This window comes from Chenopodium album, chromosome 6 (assembly GCF_948465745.1).
Source record: "Chenopodium album chromosome 6, dcCheAlbu1.1, whole genome shotgun sequence".
Lineage (NCBI taxonomy): Eukaryota > Viridiplantae > Streptophyta > Magnoliopsida > Caryophyllales > Amaranthaceae > Chenopodium > Chenopodium album.
Genome location: NC_137839.1, coordinates 35,562,776 through 35,585,649, shown reverse-complemented (window position 1 = coordinate 35,585,649; position 22,874 = coordinate 35,562,776). Strand labels below are relative to the sequence as shown.

At 32.6% G+C, this 22,874-nt stretch overlaps 1 non-coding gene across 1 annotated transcript; it reads left to right on the top strand.

Moving 5' to 3' along the window:
• Nucleotides 1-288: 288 nt before the first annotated feature.
• Nucleotides 289-395, top strand: LOC145637667 (small nucleolar RNA R71). Its single transcript, XR_014114411.1, has one exon. It is a non-coding gene; the product is annotated as a small nucleolar RNA R71 (small nucleolar RNA).
• The last annotated feature ends 22,479 nt before the right edge of the window (nucleotides 396-22,874 follow it).

Sequence of the window (22,874 nt, the reverse complement as noted above, 5' to 3'; positions counted from 1 at the left end):
GAAACATTAGCTACAGAGTTAGGAGCAGCAGTAAGATTATCTAATTTTTGACAAATAGACGTTAATTGAGCTTGCAAAAAGGATACGGAATCGACATTATGTTTTCCTTTATTTGCAAACCCTCTCGGATTCCCATATTGGGAATTGTGTATTGCCATGTCTTCGATAACCTGTCTTGCATCGTCCACATTTAAATTCATAAACCTCCCACTAGCTGCAGAATCTAGCACTGATCTAGAATAATTTCCAAGACCATTATAGAATGCTTGGATCAATTGCCATTGTGCTAGATTGTGGTGAGGGCATTCTCTCTGTAGATCCTTGAACCTCTCCCAAGCCTCATATAACGTTTCGTCGGCCTCTTGAGCGAAGTTTTGAATAGCACTCCTTAGCACCGCTGTTCTCTCTGCAGGATAGTATTTATTATAGAAATTCAAAGCAAGAGTTTCCCAGTCAGTAATACCAAGTGCAGTTCTATTCAAACCATTAAAATATAATTTAGCTTTGCCACATAATGAAAAAGGAAAAAGAATCTCCCTGATTTGGTCTTGCGTGACCCCGGCTTGTCTAATGGTGTTACAATATTGGCAGAAATCTGCGATGTGAAGATTAGGATCTTCACCCTTAGCTCCACTGAACTGCTTCCTCTCTATCATAGTGATAAATTGGGGCTTGATCTCAAATTGAACTCCATCTAGAGCCGGAGTGGGAGTAAGGTGTGGGAAATCTGTGAGCTTCGGTTGCGAGTAGTCACTGAGTTTCTTCTGGGCCGTCATCTCTGATTCTGAATCTGAAGGAATATCTGTGTCACTAGAATCAGAGGGAGGATCTCTTCGACCGTTGTCCTCCTCAAAACCCGCCAGAATTTGTCTATAAAATTTCCTTTGCCTATGAAAAGAACGCTCGATCTCAGGGTCGAAAGGGATGTAACCTGATCTGGAACACCTGGGCATAAACAAAGAACTAAAGACAAATATAAGAGTTGCCTCAAAGAACTAACGTTCTCTGAGGCAAAAGGGGATATTCTAGACTACAAAAATATAATCAGAAAACAAAAAATAAAACCGTTTCCCCGGCAACGGCGCCAAATTTTGACAGGGTAAAGTCGTATCCCCTAATAAAAAATAATTACCTAAGTCCTATAACTAAAGTAGGTAGGGAAGTAGGGTCGAACTCCACAGGGAAACAGGTCTTTCTATTCCTAATTAATTAATATTGTCTAAATTATCTAAGTAACCAATATTTTTGTGAATAAAATCTAAACTACGGAGAATAAGGTCGAAAGAAATAAAGTAGGGAGAAAATCAATTATTAAAAGGCCTAGGGCATAGGTTCACTAATAAACAATATTCCAGGGCAAATCATAATAAGCAATCATCAAGCATTGGTTAATCAGATTATAAAGGGCTTTCACTACGTATTATAATCACAGAGTTAATTTACCGGTATTAAATCTCATCTGTCGAATCTTGACTTAACCATTTATATATTAATCCGCCTATTGAAACTAAGCCTAAACATCAATTCTCATCTGTCGAATCTCGAATTAATATTGCTAAACTCATACAATTAAATCTGGCCAAACCTAATTGCATAGCATTTAATCAATCAATAGGAAATCAACCAAGCATTGATAATTAACAATCACAAAATTACCCCTTCATATCATTTATTAGATCCCCATAAACCCTAGAAATTAAACTACTCACGCATCATCATAGCTAAACTAATCAAATAAATAAATAAAAGCATAATCAAAGAAGTAAATAAAATAGCGGAAATTAAAAGAGAAGAAATTGTTACCAAAAAGAAATCAGGAATTAATGGATATAATTAAGAACAAAAGTTGAGAGAGAATTTAAGAGAGAGAAATATTCTAAGTAGAGAGAGAAAGTCTAAGAAAGAAGGTAATCAAAATTCCGTACAAATCTCCTACTTAAACGTTTCTTAAAACAAAAATTAAAACTAAACTAATCAGGTCCTATAAAAACGCGCGCCCGATCGGGCGAAGGGCCGCCCGATCGGGCCCGCTTTTTCTTCGCGTTCCTTCTCCGCAGCACCGCCCGATCGTGCTAGACGCTCGCACGATCGGGCGCGCTATAAGCCACGCACAGCACCAGCAGCGCCGCGCCCGATCGTGCTAGAGGTTGCCCGATCGGGCCCTTGCTTCACTTTGAGGCTCGGACTTCGATTGGGCTTGATTTCTTGGCCCAATCCGGATTTCCTCTTCGGTTCTGGAATACTCGGTCCAAATACCTCGGGATCCTAATTACCGAGCCCTTAATCACCGGCTCGATGACTCTAACCGGCCTTGGGCTTCAAAGATGGTCGTGCATTTCTAATTCCCGTAGTCGCTTCACGAAAAACCCGAGAAAATGCTCCAAAGGCGCAATTTCCTACAAAACTCAACAAAGACTACGAAAAAACTAGAAAATACAAATTATTAATAAAAGTGGCTCGAAAGAGCCAAAAACACTACTAATTATGACCAAGGGACGGGAGTAAATTACTATATAAAATGGATACATCAGCGCTACGGCCAGTTATGTGGCGTTGATGTGTTTTCAGCGGTGCCAGAACACTCAGCCACTCAGTGAGGTTGTTCTACCTTTTTGCAATATATTTTGGGTTCCTTGGTACGCCAGTTAGCCCCTCTGAGCAATTTGACACGATTTTTAGCAATCGGCTTGATTGCATAAAGTGATCGACCTGATGAAAGATCGTCTCACTTAGCTTAAAGCGCCTAAGCATTGGCTCATTAACAAAAGGCACCGACATAGTGGTTTATTCACAAAAGGCACCGACATACAGGTTCAAGAGCAACAAAAGTGTCGATGTACAGGCATAGAGGATGCAAAGTTCATGCGAGCTTTTTAAGATCGACAAGCAGAGATCTTCGGTAATTTCCTTTGAAATTTATCGCAACAAATGAGGATGGCTTCAAGCGAGGATATCTTCGATGGAATTCCCTAGATTGTGGAGCGTTGTCATAAACAACTGAAGGTGATTTCAAGTGAAGTTGTCTTCGGCCATGTTCCCTTAGACGTGGAAGATGGTCACATAGCAGAAGAGGATTGTTTCAAGCGAAGCAATCTTCGATAGTATTCGATGGTCACATAGCAGGGGAGGATAGTTTCAAGTGAAGCAGTCTTCTATATTGGAAGCAGTTACAAGCTTAGCGATTTTCAAGCGGGATGGCATTCTCTTAGCAGGAGGTCATCAAAACAACAGCGATGCGCCAGCAAATCGGTTACTTTCAGAGACGTGAGCTCGACGGTGCAAGATACGCATTTCTTAACTCTTTTATCTGTTTAACTAACGCTAGTTTGCAGGTATCGGCGTTACAAGAGTAATTCAGGATCGCAGAACGTTATGAATCATTCTCCGTCCCAATCGATACTTTGACTTTTGTTTTCGAAACTTGCGTTTCCCCAAACTCAGTCAAAGTGAGGGCTTCTGTAGACACCCATTTGTGTCTCCCCAAAACCAAACCCGGTGATGAGTACCTTTCGCGTCGAATCATAATCGAATGAAGTGAAAGTGTGGAAAGTCTAGTGTTGCGGATAGTTTTAATTTCTCTTCTCTTCTCTCTGTTTTTGAAAATTTATTTTAAGAAAAAATCCAATCCAGTTTTGTTGGTCCATGATATGGGTCCCATAGTGGTGTAGTTGGATGGGGCTTAACAAGAGCTTTCTAACGATATATTATAAGCCCAATTCCGATGAATATTGAGGAAGTTATGGCCAATTTACTGAACTGGGCCCGGTTTGAGCCTTATATGCGGCCCAATGATCTAGGGGAGGGCCTAATATAGATTTATCATTCCTAATGCAATTAGGAATGGTTTTAGTCTTCTAGATTCTTCTAGAAAGCACTTTTCATTCCTAATTCAATTAGCATTGATAAATTGACTTTTGTTGACTTTTCAGAGTTTTAATTAAGATCAAAGAGCATTTTTGAGGAAAAATACGATTTTATCCTCCTGTACGGCAATTTTTATCTAATTTTAAGAAAACGCGTGGATTTCTGAGTCAGTGCCAAACGCCGGCTGTAGCGCCTGACGCTACGATTGGCGCCTGGCGCTAATGTTGGCGTCTGGCGCCAATAGCCAGCGTTGGCGCTAATTCAATTTTATGTGCGCCAGAACTCTGTTTTGATATTTTATCTTTTTGGTTGATTTTCTTTATAAATAACGTCGTAAAAACTCCGTTTTCATTCACGAATTCTCACCTACAATCATTGATTTTCTCTATTTTCACCAACTCTCATCAAGATTTTCTTGATTGCTTTCTCTCTCTCTTTTCTAAACTAGCTTCTTTCAAATATAAAAATTCCGCATTCATTAGATCTAGATATACCTAGCCATATCCGAAGTTGCCTTCGCCCTAGACGTGAAAGGTTTAATTTCTGAGGGTTTGGTCCCAAATCTCTCTTTCAATTATTTGATTTAATTGTTTTGATTTTATTATTTTCCTTGAAGTTACTAACGTGTGTATTAGGTTATTAGAAAGAGGTACGAGGCCTCCAAGTAAGTACTTTAATGGTTTAATTGATATTATGATATAGAAATCATACTTAGATTGTTATTTTGATTCCTAGTATCATGTTAGGATGTTTTTCTTAATTTGATGTTTGGGGTGACAACAATAAATTTCTAGTACCATGTTTAGGGTAAAGAATATAATGTCAATTATGATTTCTATGATGCTTCCTATGTTCTTCTTAATATTTATGATTGTTAGTATCATGTTAGGGTTAAAGATTTGATTTTTATTGCTTAGTGACATGCTAGGGTTTGTTATTAATCTTGTTAGTACCATGCCTAAGATCTTGCTATTATTATGCTTTAACATGATTATTATGATAATTATTATTATGATGATTATTGTTTTGATTATTATTATGATTATTGTTATGTTGCTTGATATATATTTATTGTTATTGCTTGATCACGCCTTTTATGCATGTTTAAAGGGAACTAGTACTTGTAATCACGCTTAATAAGATAATTAATAATCTTATTTAGGGTTAATTTGATTATAGTTCAAGTGATCGCCAATAATAGTTTTATTTGTGCATTAATATTCAACCAACATAGATAAACAGGTTTAGGGTTAATCCTATTGATTGCATGTTAGTCAGAAAGCGTACATGAATACGATCAGAATAAAGTAGAGGTCTATTATTAGGGTAGGTTCAATTTCTTTTAGGTTGGATTTGTACCTTCATCCCCGAACCCTATTTAGTTCAAGACCTTATGGAGTTGACGATCTCTTGGATCGTCAAGGGGTGTAACCTTCACCTCGTGAACGGTTTACAAGTTCCTAAAAAAACTTGTTGGCGACTCTTTTGCTCTATCTTTTTTCCCTTTGGACGCCACCATACTTTAGTGTATGAACACAGTGGGGTTCAAGCTAGGGGATTAACGCTTGAAATATTCCCTACAACAACGTATTGTCACGAGAAAAAGAAAACATGCAAATTTTGGTCTTATGGAGAACTAGGACATTATGCTAATGAATGTAAGAAAGATAATCATAAATTAATGGAAGCCTTAGGTAGTTGGGACTAGAGGTGTCAAAACCGAACCGACCCGAAAAAAATTATCCGTTTCGAACTGTAACCGATCCGATTTGATCCGAGAAATTCAAGACCCAAATCCGACCTGTAACCGAACTGAACTCAACCCGAATCCGAACTTGACCCGATCTGAACTGAACCCGGCACCGATTTGATCCGACGTGAACTCAACCCGAATCCGATTTGACCCGACTGGAACTCAAACCGAACCGATTTGATCCGATCCGAGCTCAACCCGATCCGAAATTGACCCAAAAATAACCGATCTAATCTGATCTGTTTTGACCCGAACTGATATTAACCCGATCCGATTTTAACCCGATTTGATTTTTACCCGATCCGAATTTAACCCGATCATAATTAATTATTTACTTTTTTTATTCAATTCTTATACTATATATTTACTAAATATTAATAAGTTAACTTTTGACTACAAAGAAATAATCCGGAGTCTTAAGTTTACTTCATGTACATATCAATTATATTAATTTACTTTCTAAGATTTAATAAATGCCACAAGATCTAATAAACCTAAACATTAAGCGGGAGTTAAGTGATTTGCTTGTAAAGCTCTAGTTAAATGCTGCCTAAAGCCTATTGTCATTTTTAATGAATTTCCTCCCATTCTGTTATATTTTATTGACCCAATAATAAGGTAAAAACTAAACAATATCTCTAGTTTAAAAATAACTTTATTTGGATATGAATTTGGTCAACTCAACCAAAATCCAGCCAAACACAAAAAGGAATTAAACCGAAATTGACCGAACCGAAATCATCCGAACTGAAATCAACCCGACCTAAATTCATCCGACCCGAAGTTACCCGGCTAAACCTGTTTTAAACCCGATCCAAATATATCCGAACTGAAAGTGAATCGATCTGAAGTTGACCCGACCCAGACTCGATAGGCCATGTCCCGGATTTGACCCGACCCGAATTTGACCCGATCCGACCCGATCCGAGTTAAAAGGATAATTTTGATCTGAACATATCCGACCAGAACAGACCCGACCCGAATAGACCCGACCCAAACTCCATCCGGTTATCCGAATTGACACCTCTAGTTGGGACTACATAGAAATACAAGAAGATGAGGCTTTAGAACTAGCTTTAAGTAATAATAAAGGGATAGTAGAGATAATAGAGGAAGAAAATGAGTATAGCGAAGAACTTGAGGATAGCGAAGTTGAAGATGAAAATTATGAAGAGATAAATAATATGATGGAAGGAGAAGAATTAGAAAATGAGGAAAGAGAAGAAAATGAGGAAGATAAAAGCAAAATGACTATAGGTCAACTAAAAAGAGTTGAGTATTCATTTGAAGATAATGACCTAGATCAAGTAAACAAAGAAAGCTGGAATTTCCCCCAGATTACTAATGATAAAATATTTAAAACTTCTTTCTTTAAAACTAGAACCAAATATGTCTGTGAAGAAATGGAAGGAACCATAGTAATCGAAGATTGTGAACAAAAGACAACCGAAATTAATATCATAAACTGGAAAAGTATTAAAGAAAAATAAAGAAAAAGGAAATTATAGTTATATGTGTATTGGTGCAGTACAAGTATACATAACTCCTTTACAAGATTTTGGCAAGGATGTTAAATGCTTGAGTTTTATCTATGATATTAAACATAAAGAATTTTATGATCAAATAATCAGTGGTATCACATGTAACTTGAGTCAAGGAACGGTAAGCTATATATGTGAACCTAGATATTATGTGAGCTTAGAGGATTCATTTGTGTCAAATTTTTTAGCTATCAAACTATTAACAGAAGGAGTGAAAATGCATAAAGGAACACGACCCATACAATTAAGATGGAAGGTTGTTTATAAGTTAGTAAACACTATAGACTCATTTTTTAAGAAACAAATAGTCGATGCCCAGAAATATGATCAAGGAGGAGGTCCTAAGAAGAAAATTACACCTATAAAAGTAAATCCTACTAAGTGAAAAAACAAAATTGGCACCGGTTCAAAACCCCTTAATGCCACCGGTTTGAACCGGTGCCAATGTGGGGGGTGCCAATAAGTGGTTTTAAAATGCCACCGGTTCAAACCGGTGGCAAAACTCGGAAACCGGTGCCAAAAAATCCCAAACAAATTAATTCAATGATTTTGGCACCGGTTAACCGGTGCCAAAAATGCCAAAAAAATCAAATTTTTTTGTCTTTTTTTACTTAAAAATTAAATAAACTAAATTAAATGAGAACACAAAATATAAATCGAACATCACAATAAATATAAACAAATCTGTTATATATATATATATATATATATATATATATATATATATATATATATATATATATATATATATATATATATATATATATATATATATATATATATATATATATATATATATATATATATATATATATATATATATAATCAATAAAATTTTACAGTATAGATCAATAAAAAAAATTACAACATATAAATAAAAAAAAAAGAAAATTACAATATATAAATAAAAAAAAACTACAATATAAATCAAAAAAAATTACAACATCACAATCTAAAAATCCCCATATTCTTGATTCTTGATTCTACAATTATGTGCACTATTTTTGGTTGCAAAGCAATAGTATACCTGCGCCAATTAAAACATCAACAATAAATTGATTAAAATGAATAAGCTGGGAAAAAAATAATAAAAAAAAATTAAAATCGATTAACCGAAAAAAAATCGATTAAAATAAAAACAAAATCGAAAAAACCCAGAAATCAAAAAAATAAAAACAAAATCGAAAATAAATTGAAAAATCAAATAATTGAAAAAATAAAAACAAAATCCCAGAAAAAAATGAAAAAACCCAGAAATCGAAAAAAAAAAACAAAATTGAAAAACCCATAAATCAAAAAAATAAAAAACAAAATCGAACAATTCAAAAACCCAAAAATCAATTAAAATAAAAACAAAAATGAAAATAAATTGAAATCGAAAAGACCCAGAAAAAATAGAAAATCAAATTCGAAAACAAAAATCAAAATCAGACAACAAAAATCAAAATCGAAACACAAAAATCAAAATCGAAAAAAAAGAAAAACAAAAATCAAAATAAAAATCGGAAAACAAAAATAAAAAATTGAAAAACCTAGAAATCGAAAAAATAAAAACAAAATTGAACAAATAAAAAACCTAGAAATCAATTAAAATAAAAACAAAAACGAAAAAAAATTGAAATCGAACAAACCCAGAAAAAATCGAAAATCAAAATCGAAAAACAAAAATCAAAATCGAAAAACAAAAATCAAATTCGAAAAACAAAAATCAAAATTAGAAAACAAAAACACAGAAAAAATCGAAAATCAAAATCTAAAAACAAAAATCAAAAATCAAAATCAGACAACAAAAATCAAAAATCAAAATCAAAGAAACAAAAATAAAAACCGAAAAACAAAAACCCAGAAATTGAAATCAAACTCGAAAAACAAAAACCCATAAATTGAAATCGAAGGAGAAAGGTCTTGGTGTTGCATGTTGGTGGTCTTCAAATGAAAGAAAGAAAGGAGAAGGAGATAGAAAGAGAAATAGTAGGGAGAAGGAGATCGTGAAAGAGGAGGAGAGAAGGAGAGGAGAGAGAAAGAGGAGGAGAGAACGGCTGTGTAATTAGGGTTGGGGGGGTGATTATAAAGGGTCGTGTTTTTTTTTATTAAATAAAGGTACCAGTTCAAACCGGTGGGCTTTATTTTTTGCCACCGGTTTGAAATGAACCGGTGCCATATGTCTTGGTTCATTAGACTGCCATTTTTTATGGCCATTTTGGCACCGGTTTGAACTGAACCGGTGGCAATTAGGGGGTGCCTTTTTTATTTTTTCTACTAGTGTAAAGAAATTGAAATTGAAATTGAAAAAACTTGGAGGAATTCTTTATGAACGCTGCAGTTAGTAATAGATCAAGTAAGATTTTAATTGTGAATCTGGATTACTTCATATTGGAATGAATACAAAACCTAAAGTACAAAGAAATATGAGCCTAAGAACACCAAGTCTAAGTAGACAAAATTCAACAATAATAAGAATGAATGAAAAAACAAGGTGATGAAAGCCAGAAGAGGATGAAGAAGAAATATTAGTTCTACTAAAGAAACTAAATGAAAAATATGAAAGTAAAAAAGGCTTAAAACAACCGGCAAGGCATAGCATTGATATCAGTGGCGAATCTTGGCCAAAAATATTATAGGGTCCAGGATTTAAATATTTTACTTCCTGTTCATAATTAATCACTATACTCTAATATTTTACTACTTGTTCGAAAATGTTCACTACATATAAGGTATTTAAGGTCATTAACTAATTAATTATAATAATTTACGAGGGGCCGGCCCCGGTGGAAGGTCCCCCTCTGATTGATAAGGGGGGTCATATTCTAATTTAGAGTTAAATGAAGATCCAAATAATCCTATTGATAAAAGGAAGGTAATTGGATATAAAACAAAGACGGTGAGTGAACCAACATATGAGGATTAAGTTAATATGCAAATGGAAGCTTATAATGAAATATCTAGTACTATTCCTATATGCATTTATATTCCAATTGATATATGCATTGAGGATAATAAATATAAATTATGTGCATATATTGATAGTACTTGTTCTACATGTTTTGGAAAGAGGTCATTATTTCCAGAATTCTTGTGGAAAAAGGCTAAAAATCCTATGCAAGTTAGAATTGCTAATAATAGTGTCATGATGCATTGATGCATACTGAAATAATTGAAGAATTACCAATAGAAATTGGAGGAATTCAATGTGTTATTCCTATTTTACGGGCAACTGATCAACCTAGTCATGATATGATAATAGGAAATAATTTTCAAAGATTATACTCTCCATGCACTCAACCATTGATCAAATAATCTTTACTATTAATGGTCATTCTGTTCCTATACAGAAAATCACAAAGGCTTATACTCATCAGACTATGGAATTTACGTGTAGCCAGCGTGGTGATAGGGTTACTTCTACACAACGAGAGGTTCACTTAGAATTTCTTAGTGTGATTCATCATTAATAGATCAGATAAATAAGCAGCAAGAAAAATTATGTGAAAAATTATATTCAACAAATCTTTTATAACATTGGGAAAAGGATAAGGCATTTGCTAAGATAACTCTAACAAATCTCTTTGTTTCAAAAACCCAATATTATAAAAAAAAATCAGTTTCCTTTGGTATTGTCTTAAGAGGTGAATATTAAACAAAGACCTTTTAATATAGATAACAGGTCTCTCTTGATTTTTTTTTTATTTTTAATTTAAAAGGGAGAGACCTGTATGTGTTAGTACATTACAGGTCTCTCTTAATTTTTTTTATTTTAAATTTTATAAGGAGATACCTGTGTTGGTACATATATAACCGGTATCTCATTATTTTATATAAAAAAAAATTGAAAAACTTATTAGGAGAGACCCATGACAACTTAACCGGTCTCCCTAATCTACAAATAATATAAAAAGGAAATGAAACCCTAATAATTCACAAACCTTCATCCCGCCGCTCCTACTGCTTCGTTCTCCTTCTCTCTCTCCTCTTTCTCTCTCCAACTGCTCTTCCCAACAAATGAATTCACCACCACCTCCATGATCTATGTAACACCATAATAATTCTCTCTTTAAACCTGTGAAGACCCTGAAAAATATTCAACAGAATTATTGGCGTTGTAGGGAATATTTCAAGCATTATCCCAAACTTGAACCCCACTGTGATCATACACTAAAGTACGGTGTCGTCCAAAGGGAAAGAAAATAGAGCAAAAGAGTCGCCAACAAGTTTTAGGAACTTGTAAACCGTTAACGAGGTGAAGGTTACACCCCTTAACAATCCAGGAGATTGTCAACTTCAATAGGTCTGGATCAATGACTGGTAATTCGGGGATGAAGGTACAAATCCAACCTACAAGAGATTGAACCTGCCCTAATAATAAGCCTCTACTTTATTCTGATCGTATTCATGTGCGCTTTTCTGACTAACATGCAATCAATAGGTTTACCCTAAACCTGTTTATCTATGTTGGTTGAATTTAATGCATAAATAAATCTATTATTGGCGATCACTTGAATTATAATCAAATTAACCCTAAACAAGATTATTAATTATTTTATTAAGCGTGATTACAAGTACCAATTCCCTTTAAACATGCATAAAAGGTGTGATCAAGCAATAACAATAATAATATATCAAGCAACATAGTATAAACAAATTATATATAAGTTATCCGTTAATTAACAAATAACATAAAATAATTCGTAAATTAATAGATTATGTTAAACAACTCGTAAATTAACAAATTACATAAAACAATTAATAAATTAACAAATTACGTAAAATAATTCGTTAATTAAAAAATTACGTTAAATTATATAATTCGACACAACAATAATCATAATCATAATTATCATAATCATGTTAAAGCATAATATTAATAGCAAGATCCTAGGCATGATACTAACAATAAGTTTAATAACAAACCCTAGCATGTCACTAAACAATAAAAATCAAAGCTTTAACTTTAACATGATACTAACATGATATTAGGAAGAGAATAGGAAGCATCGCATGAATCATAATTGTCATATTTGATATTAGAAATTATAGTTGTTACCCTAAACATGATACTAGGAAGATCAAAACACTCTAATATGACACTAGGAATCATAACAACCTAGACATGATTTCTATATCATAATGCCAATAAATCAATTAAAGCACTTACTTGGATGTCTCGTACCTCTTTCTAATAATAAAATACACGCGTTAGTAACTTCAAGGAAAATAAAATCAAAGAATTAAATTAAATAATCATAAGAGAGATTTGGGACCAAACCCTCATAAATCAAACCTTTCACGTCTAGGGCGAAGGCAACTTTGAACTTGGCTAGGTGTGTCTAGATCTTGTGAATGCGGAATTTTGTTTGCAAAAGGCTAGTTTAGAAAACAGAGAGAATAAACTTTAGCGTAGAGAAAGAGTAATCAAGAGATTCTTGATGAGAATTGGTGAGAGAGAAAATTATAAAATTGATGATTGTTTATGTGAATTGATGATTATAAAAGGGGAGATATAACCTCTATTTATAGAGAAAAAAGAGGGTCGAAGAATAAGAAGAGAATCTGAATTCGAATCGAAATAGGACTCGATGGACAACAGTTTTTGCGGATTTTGTTTTTATCATATTTTTTTATCCAGAAGTCCAAATAAAGCATATAATATGTCGTTGGAAATCTCTTGAAGTCTAATTTCCAAACCAATTAGAATCATATTAAAATATTTTTTAGATAAAAAGATATGGCCGAAATAGTAGGACAGTGTCAGTTTTGGATAAAATCTTGTATCTCATTCATATCTTTTTCGTTATACCTCGGATTTAACATTATAATATATCATTGGAAAGATAATTTCAAGATCTATCCAACCATATAAAATTTGGATAAAGATTATGAGGCACAAATATAAAATCTGAATATATTACACTTCGTACATAACAAGGATTCTAAAAAGTAGTTTTATTCAATTTCAAACTCTTTGAAACATAATTATTAATCCTAACTCCATTAGGATTTAAGAGAACCTTCTAGAATATTCTAGAATAATATAATCAATCCTAATAGCTTTAGGAATGATAATTAATAATAGGTCCTCCTCTAGATAATTGGGCCGCATATAAAAACCAAATCGGGCCCAGTTTAGTATTTTGGCCATAACATCCTCATTATTCATCTGAATTGGGCTTATAATATATCGTTGGAAAGGTCTTTTCAAGCCCCATCCAACTACACCATTATTGGACCCTTATCATGGACCAAACTAAACTGAAATGCACGTTTTTTGATAAATAAGGTAAGAAAAGATTTATTTTCAAAAACAGAAAGAAGAGATATTTTAATAAAAACATCCTCATCACTAGACTTTTCACACTTTCGCTTTGTTCGATAATCAAATGACATTAAAGGTACTCATCACTGGGTTTTGTTTTGGGGAGACACAAATGGGTGTCTACAGGCGTGCTACCGCCACGTGTTTAAACGTTAAGGCTTTATCATAAAATAGCAGCGGTAAAACTAAATAAGTTATGAATAAGTTTCAAAACCAATAACCAAAACCAAATTAAATCTTACAACTTGGAACCCTTAAGGCCCTTATTCAAAACTCAAACTAATTGTAGTAGTACAAAAGTATAATTGAGTTTAAATAACTTCAAAAGTAGTTAACAATAAAAATAAGAAAAGCAGCCAAAACTCCACTCAAGATCCTACCACCTAGATACAGATGCTGCATGTGTAAGAACTTATGGTTAATCTTCTCCCCAATATTACAAGTGTAAAAATTGAACCGTTACAGGGTCATTGAAAGGCGAAGGCCATGACCAAAGAAAGACACACAAAGCACGCAATCAGCAAAGCTGAGTACATACAAGCTGCAAAACATAAAAGAAATCCCTAACATGCTACTAATAATCAATCATCACACATCATTAGTTTGTAAACTCAACACATGACTTAACTATTTACATTACTAAGACTGCACTAATTAATAATAGGTAAATCATTTCATTTTATTCATTGGATTATGCAATAGACAAGGTTGTCCAACCTATGCTCCATTTAGAACATCAATAAAAGAAATCCCCATGCCTACATTAGGAAACATCAATAAAACATCCAACGACCACGGGCGCGATTCCTTGACCGTAGCTAGTATGAGATCTCATCTAACTCCTAGTTTTAAAAAGTATTTAAAATAAGAGACTCGTAGATCAGACGACCTCAAGAAAAGTGCACGGCTAATTTTCCGTGTACCCCAACCCCTGATTGTCATTACTCCAGATGTGCACAAATCTAGAGTTTTATTACTCATCCATCTTGCACTTTACGTGATTTACAAGTTTAGAGTTGGTGATGACTCATATTCATAACAATACAATCAATCCAATATCAATTCAATCAAGCAAAGCAAGTTTCCAATTTCAATTCTTGATTTATTAGTGACAAACGACATCTATTATTTGATCCTTTAACTACCTCGGTGTATAAACACCTCGAGCGCATAAGGCACCCCACAAACTTAACCTCGTCATATAAGACTTAAATTCTTCCTTTACTCATCCTGTTTCCATAATCACGAATGAGTAATAAATTAATCATTTCACCAATCACATACCTTTGCCTCTCAGCGCACCTTGCATAATTAGAGCATAAATAATACTTGCAATATATAATAGTGCACGTCATACGAAATTCACAATGTATAACCAAACAATTTAATCCAGTCATCCCTATACATGATACTAAGTTCTCGATCCGTCCTTAAACATGCGCCTAAAAGCAAGGTTTTGTAACTTGTACGTACCTTGTGTAAACAATTCGGTTGGCCACTTTAGAACTAGAAGTCGCCTTCTACAAAGTCATCTCCTAAACCAAACAACGAGAAATAAATCAATACCCAAGCAAATAAATTTACAGCAATACTAAACTACTTTAAAACCTATTAAATCATCAAAATAAAGTTTTTAAATTGTTCCCATTAGTCAATAATAATAATATAACATCCTAACTATAAGTTTATGTGTTAAAATTATGAAAATATAGTGTATAATATGAAATTCCAGCAACTTTAAAGTAAGTAAATAAATCTGAAATTTTAGTTTAAGTATATAAAATAACCCCATAAGCATACTTACTTGAAATTATCATTATATAGCAAGTTAGTGTGTTAAAAACCCAAAAATACATCAATTCAATGTAATTAGAAGCTTCAAAATAATAACTTTAAAATCTGAAAATTTATTCTTGATACACTAGTGCAAAATTAACCTTAAGTAACACCCACAAAGTGTTACATAATGTGGTAAAAGTGCTATTATAGACAATAGGTAACACTTTAGTGGGTGATACATCCGCCCATGTTACCTTAGGTTTTATGTAACACTTTTTAAAGTGTTATCATAAACCCTCTTATGTAACACTTATTTATACTATAGGTATCACTTTTAAAGGGTTACTTTTTAATTCTTATGTAACACTTACTTATGTTTAGTAACATTTTTCAATCATATAATAACACTTTATCCAACATTTTGTATCACTTATACGAACTAATGTAACCCTTGTTGATTATTAGATAACATTTTTCAATCATCTTTTGACATATAGTATCACTATATTCGATATTATGTATCACTTTTTGCGAGCTAATATAGCAGCTTATTATTATTATTGTTATTGTTGTTGTTGTTATTATTATTATTATTATTATTATTATTATTATTATTATTATTATTATTATTATTATTATTACTATTATTATTACTACTACTACTACTATTATTATTATTATTATTACTATTATTAGTATTACTATTGTTACTATTATTAGTATTACTATTATTACTATTATTAGTATTATTATTATTACTATTATTAGTATTTTTATTATTATTATTACTATTGTTATTATTACTATTACTATTACTATTACTATTACTATTATTATTATGATTCTTATTATTATTATTATTATTATTATGATTATTATTATTATTTTGATTCTTATTGTTATTATTGTTATTATTATTGTTATTATTATTGTTATTATTATTCTTATTATTGTTCTTATTATTGTTATTATTGTTATTATTATTATTATTATTATTATTATTATTATTATTATTATTATTATTATTATTATTATTATTATTATTATTATTATTATTATTATTATTATTATTATTATTGTTATTATTGTTATTATTATTGTTATTATTATTATATATCTTAAAAACAAAAGTCCTACAACCTACAATAAATTAGTGGGAAGTCGAGATACAATCTGGGCCCCCACTCCTCTATCTATAGCAAATCCTACCCTAGTGGAGATATGAGCTGCAGCACGAGCCCCAATGTCTTGCGTCGTCGAGAACCTCTGAATCCGCTTCAGTAACGCAACAGTCTCCTTCTCTAATTCCCTAAGCGAAAAAAAGGAGAAGGGAATGAAACCATATCCAATCGTCTGACATCGAGCTTCATACTTAACCCGCTTCCGATGAGCAGCATAAGCCACAACCCGCCCAGAAATAAAGTCAGATAGCCCTGACTGTGTTAAAGGAGAAGACCCTGTCAAATCAACACAGACATCGCGACCACGATCCCATGAATAAAGTAACACATCCGCAGGTCTGAGGGCCTCGTCGCTTCCCTCCAGCCAACCCAATGTTAACCTCCTTTCTCGCTGAAATCCCACAACGATAGCAAACATCAACAAGGGTATCCCGAACAACATTATGCCAATGTTTAATACCCACAATACCAGCACAAGACACCGCGTGATCACCGACTTAGGGCACCGGTTCAAGGGCCAAACAGATGCCTTAGCTTTTATGCTTAAAAAAATGTAAAATTGATAAACAAAACATTATATATATATATATATATATATATATATATATATAAACTTAGATATTTTTATTAATAAATGCTTGTAATATTAGAATTTCATCAAAATTAAATAAAAAAAATTACAATGTACAGAACAGCAACAGCTCGAAAAACAGAACAGTAGCAGCACATACATAAGCAGAATAACAGCTCACATAAGCAGAACTGCAGAAGCAGTAGTAGAACATTAGCAGCACATATGCAATACATCAACAACATATATGCAGAACAACAGCAGCACAAAAGCGGAACAGCAGCGCACAAAGACGGAACAGCAGCAACAGGCAACATCAGCAGCAGCGGCAGTAGCATCAAGCAAGCATCAAAACCTTAGGACATATACTTGCTATGAGGAAGTCGGGCTATAAGGAAACATCTTAATATTACAGCTTATAAGTTGGAAGAATAGACAATAATATTACAGCTTATAACAACCCTTTCCTCTAATCATTCTGAAATTGCCTCACCTTCCAATGTTACTTTGGGTTCAATTGTAGCAAATCAGTCATATAAACTAACTTTGTTACCAGCCTTGCAATGAAAGTGTGGAGCGTAACCCAGCTCTTTGCTCGAGCACATCATGTACTTCACAGAAGAAAAAGAAAGCCTTCATTGCACCTGTAGCAGCCTATGTCGCTCTCTTTGTCTTACCTTCAGCTGGCCATGGTTCTCTTTCATTTTTGGTCTACACAAGAAGAAAGAAGCAAAGTATGAAACTTTATATATACTAATTTTGATCTTTCTTTCATTATTTAGTTAGAATTGATCAAAGGAAAAATGATAGTAGACAGAGACGGGAACAAAGAAGCAGCACCTGAGACATGACTGTAGATTCAAGTACCTGAGCACATAAAGAGCACTTGAGCACCTGATTGCACATAAAACAAAGTCTAGATTAATTGCTTACGACGCTTAGTAGAAAGAGTATTCCTATAAAAAAAGTCTAGTTTGAAGTTTTGAACCGCTTGCCATCTACTTTTTTCTACTAGTGAAACCTGCCTGCAAAACATCATATTCCTATAAAAAAAAAGTGGTAAAAAAACAACCAGCTTAAACTGACAATATATATTCTCACATATTTCATATAACAAAGATACACGCTAGGCAATACTCACAGCCTATCTAATCTGACATGGCATAGAGAGTCGAGAGTGAAAGTCACAAGTTCTCTATATCAATCTCATACGTGTTGGATTTATAAATATTAGCAATTGGCAAAGCACAACAAAAATTTCTTCCCAAATGGAACTCATTAGTAACCCTCACAAAATAAAAGTCCACGTGTAAGAATTATTTATGTCAGCACATGTATGGCATAACAATTGTCAAATTAGAATGCTAGCATTTAACTTATTTTTCATTAATAAAATTAGAATGCTAGCATTTAACTTATTTTCCTTAATACAATGACCATAATCCCAATCTCATCAGACAATTACTTGTTCACAAACTTTGCACAAGGATAGTACGAAGTAACATTCATTTCACATCTCAGGCAAAATTCTTTTTTCTCCCTTGATCAATCCCATTTTGTCAAATACTCATATCACGAGTAACAAATACCCTCGATAACAATCACCTTCATGTGTTGATTAGTAATGATTAATAAATTATCTAATGTAAATGTTTTTATAGATAACTTTCATGCAAAACAGTGAACTAAAACAACTAAGCTACCAATTTTTAAATTTTTTTTTCCATTTTACTATAGTATAATAAGAGGTTGATTTATCAAAACCATGATAAAAAAAAAGGGAGCGCTGTGCATAAATACATATACATTAGACTTATTATTAATCTTTACTAATCAACACATGAAGTATAAATTAGAAAATATGTCTCAGCAGATTAATTGAAAAACAATTAAATAGCCCATAAAAAAAAAATAACACAAAACAAAATACCTCTTATTGATTTTATGAATCACTAAGCAACACTTAGTTACACAGTAGCACCACCAGTCCAACCTTACCCCTTCTCTGCGTCCCCAATCAAGGTAACATTTTCATAGTAGTGTATTCCACAGATTACATGAATTTCCAAACAACTTATTAAAAATACTTTGTATAATAATAATCTGATCAAGAGCATAATCTGACCAAGAAATAAACATCATTCCCCCAATATAATTAGCATTGCCTTAGATTTCTGTATTTCTTCTGCCCACGTACAATTACTTGGGTTCTCGACAAGCTTATGATGAATCATTCAGAAAAGAAAATAATTAAATTAAAATTGGTCAGAGTAGTCAACAAACATCAAATTACAAGGTAAATCAAAATCTGCAGTAATCGAAATTTTTGGAAGAAAAAACAAAAATCCCAAACTCATCTAGATACTTCAACCAATTTATATAAAATCTGTAGTAATCAAAATTTTCAAAAATTGGAAAAAAACAAAATTCCCAAACTTATCTAAATACTTCAATCAATTTAGATCCATGCCAAATTCAGTATGAAAATAATGAAATTAAACCTGTTAATAGGCAAATTCAACATCAGATTAACAAATCATCAATAAGATTAGAGAGAGGGAATTGAAACCCTAACTTAAGCTAGCTCTAATTCTTGTTAAAAGTGGAAGGGAGAGGGAACTAAACTAACCCTAACTACCCTAACTTTAGGTGGAAGCCGCCGAGGATGAAGGTCAGTAGGTGGCAATTGTCGTCTCTTCAACTTGGAGCACGGGCTGTTGTGTATGTGTTCGAGTTGGAGCACAGGTTGCAACGGATGAAGTCTATGGTGGACGTGGGCTATAGTGAAGCACCGGGAGCGAGAAGGTGGTGGCGGTGGAAGCCGAGGAAAGGAGGTGCAGCATAAAGAGACTGTGAAAGCTTGAGGGATGGAGAAATAATACAAGGGAGAAAAAAGTTGTGACTTGTGAGGCTATGACTCTATGAGGGTCGATTTTGATACAGTAAAAATAATTGACAAGGAAAAAAAGAATACGGAATATCAAATTAAGTGTTTTTCTTGCAAAAAAAAAAAAAAAAATTAAGTGTTACAACCAAGTGATACCTAATATTAAAGTGTTACAATAAAGTGTTATCTAATATTAAAGTGTTACAAAAAATGTTACCCAATACCACAATGTTACAAAAGTGTTACTTAAAAATCAAATAATCATGAAAATTTTAAAGTGTTACCAATGGCTGTTACTTAAGCTCAATTTTGTAGTAGTGATATTAGACTTTAAAGTTCAAAGCTTTTTAGATTATAAAATACCCACAAAAATTATTTATAGGCTTAGAAGCATAAAAAAATGAAATTAGCATGACATGCTCATAAAAATCCAAACTTCAATAATCTGAAAATTTATATATGGTCAAACTAATTACTCTTTGATGTAATTTAAACATAGTATAAATTAGATAACTTAGTTAGTATGTTTTCAAGCCCTAAAACACAAAATTTCAATGATTAAACCTTAAATTTTATACATACACAAATCTGAAAATTTATATAATAAATTAAACATGTCAAAACTCATAAATTTATAATCTTTTATAATCTAAACATACTATCAAACCATAATAATACAATTTAGAACAAATTTTAATTAAAGGTTGAAACTTTAAACAATTTAATTAAGATAATAAAGCAATAAAAAGAAAAAAAGTAAGAGAGGAAGAAAAGGGGCGAACGGGCAGCAACAGGGGAGGCACGGCAGGTGGCCGGCGGTGGTTGCAGGCGACAGCAGGGGAGCATCGGCTGGTGGCAGCAAGCAGCAGGAATTTTTTTTTTTTTGTTGTGTGCGTGAAGGAGGAGAAGAAAGTGTGAGGGTTTTTATTTTTTTGTTTTCACGTGAAAGAAGAGAGAAGTGAGGGGAAATAAGGTGGGTTTAAGGGTTTATGTTTTTGTAAAAGTATGGGCTTAACTTTCCTAATCCAAGTAGAATTAGGATTGTTTTTTAGGCTTGAGTAAGTTAGTGTGTTAGGCCACTAAAATTAAAAGGAGATTTTAATTTCAACCAAAAACTTAATTGTTTTAGTTTAATAATAATGAAAATCTTATTACTTTACATCAAAATAATTCATTCTTATAAAATTAAAATAAAAATATTTGTATAAATAATAAATAAATACATTATAATTAAGTTGAAAATATGGGGGATTACAATCTACTTCCTCCTAATCTATCTCCTCACCCGGTTTATATCCGACCAAGTCGAGTGAAAATAATGACCCGCATCCACCTCGCTCTATCAAATCCGCCATAACAAGACAGTCACTTCAGAGAAGACGGCATCGAAAGTGAGTCAAGCAAAAAATCATTAGAGACAAGGTGATGATTTATGGTATGATAGGCTTCAAATTTTGTTATTTGATACTGTAATTATGTTGATTTGTAGGGTGATACTTGAGATTTATTTGAGAATTTCTAGTTTGACATTTATGCTGGTGACTAAATTCGTCCAACATGAGAATTGTAAAATGATTTGAACTAATTATGTAATGCAAATTGATGTTAAATAATTTTAATCATACTGTAGTAATTTTATGTGAGTATAATCATATACCATAGAATCTCCGATGTACTGTTGTTGATTGTTTAGATTTTTGAGAAATTTCACTAATTTTGGGTTTATTTAGGTATTAACGACATGCAAACACTAACAATTGCAATATTCCACTGCAAGAGTCCGCGTTTATTGTAGATCTGTTGTTTGATTTTGCTTTTATTTGTTTAGTATTCATCGTTTTAATGGTAAGGTAATTTTTTTTAGTGTTTTTTTTTATTTACTTGCGTCTGGATTGATCGATTTTAACTCTCAACTATCAACATATTTTTTGGATTTGTTAAACAATATGGGTCTTGATCTTCTATGTCTTTTATTTTCATCTTTCTTTTAGATTCAAATAATATTCGTGAATTTTTGTGCATATTGAGTTAATCTTTTACTCATTATTTATATATCAATTAATCTTTTCTGAATTTATTAACAATTGATTCTTTAGTGAGTTAATCTTTTGTAATCTTATACTCACTAATTTTAATTTTTCTTAATAATCTTAATTATTATTGATTAATTATGTGGTTTTTTCTTTGACAGATATGTTACTTTCACAAAACAAAAAAAATAAAAAAAAAATCTCAAAACTAAGGAGACGAAGAAGTTGGAGTACTTATGATTAGCTACATTTTATATGTTAATGTAATTATTTTTGTATTGCTTACAATAATTTATATACGAATTTGGAGTACATTATTTTCAAGTTTTCTGTATTTGATACTTGTAATTTTCCAACAATTTTATATATTGTAATTTAAATTTTAAATATAAAATAAAATTCGTTTATTTTTTTTATTTAAAATGAGACCAAAGAGACCCGTTATACCTAAAAAGCGGTCTCAATTTCCTCTAATAAAGACTGCCTAATTAAGATAGGCGGTCTTAGTTTTCTGAAAAGATAGACCGCTTTTCTCATAAAGGCAATCTCAACTTTCTCAAAATTGAGACCACTTATCTTCAAGAGGCGGTCTCAACTTTCCCATTCTAGAGACCGCCTCTAATAAAGCAGTCTCTTTGCCAAAGATACCGCTGTGCTAGACACCGCCTCTAAGGCAGTCTCTTTGGCTAATTCGAACGGTTCATTTGGCCAAATTTGTAGTAATGTGAGACAAATGGTTTATACCTACCAAGATATACAGGAGTTTGATGAACAAATAAAAGAATTGCTTAATAAAAAGCTAACTAGGAATAGCAAGAGTCCTCATAATAGTCCAGCATTCATGGTAAGAAACCATGCAGAAGAGAAAATAGGTAAAGCTAGAATGGTCATTAATTATAAGCAGCTAAATGACAATACTTTTTTATGGCTATTACATTCCTAATAAAACTATGTTATT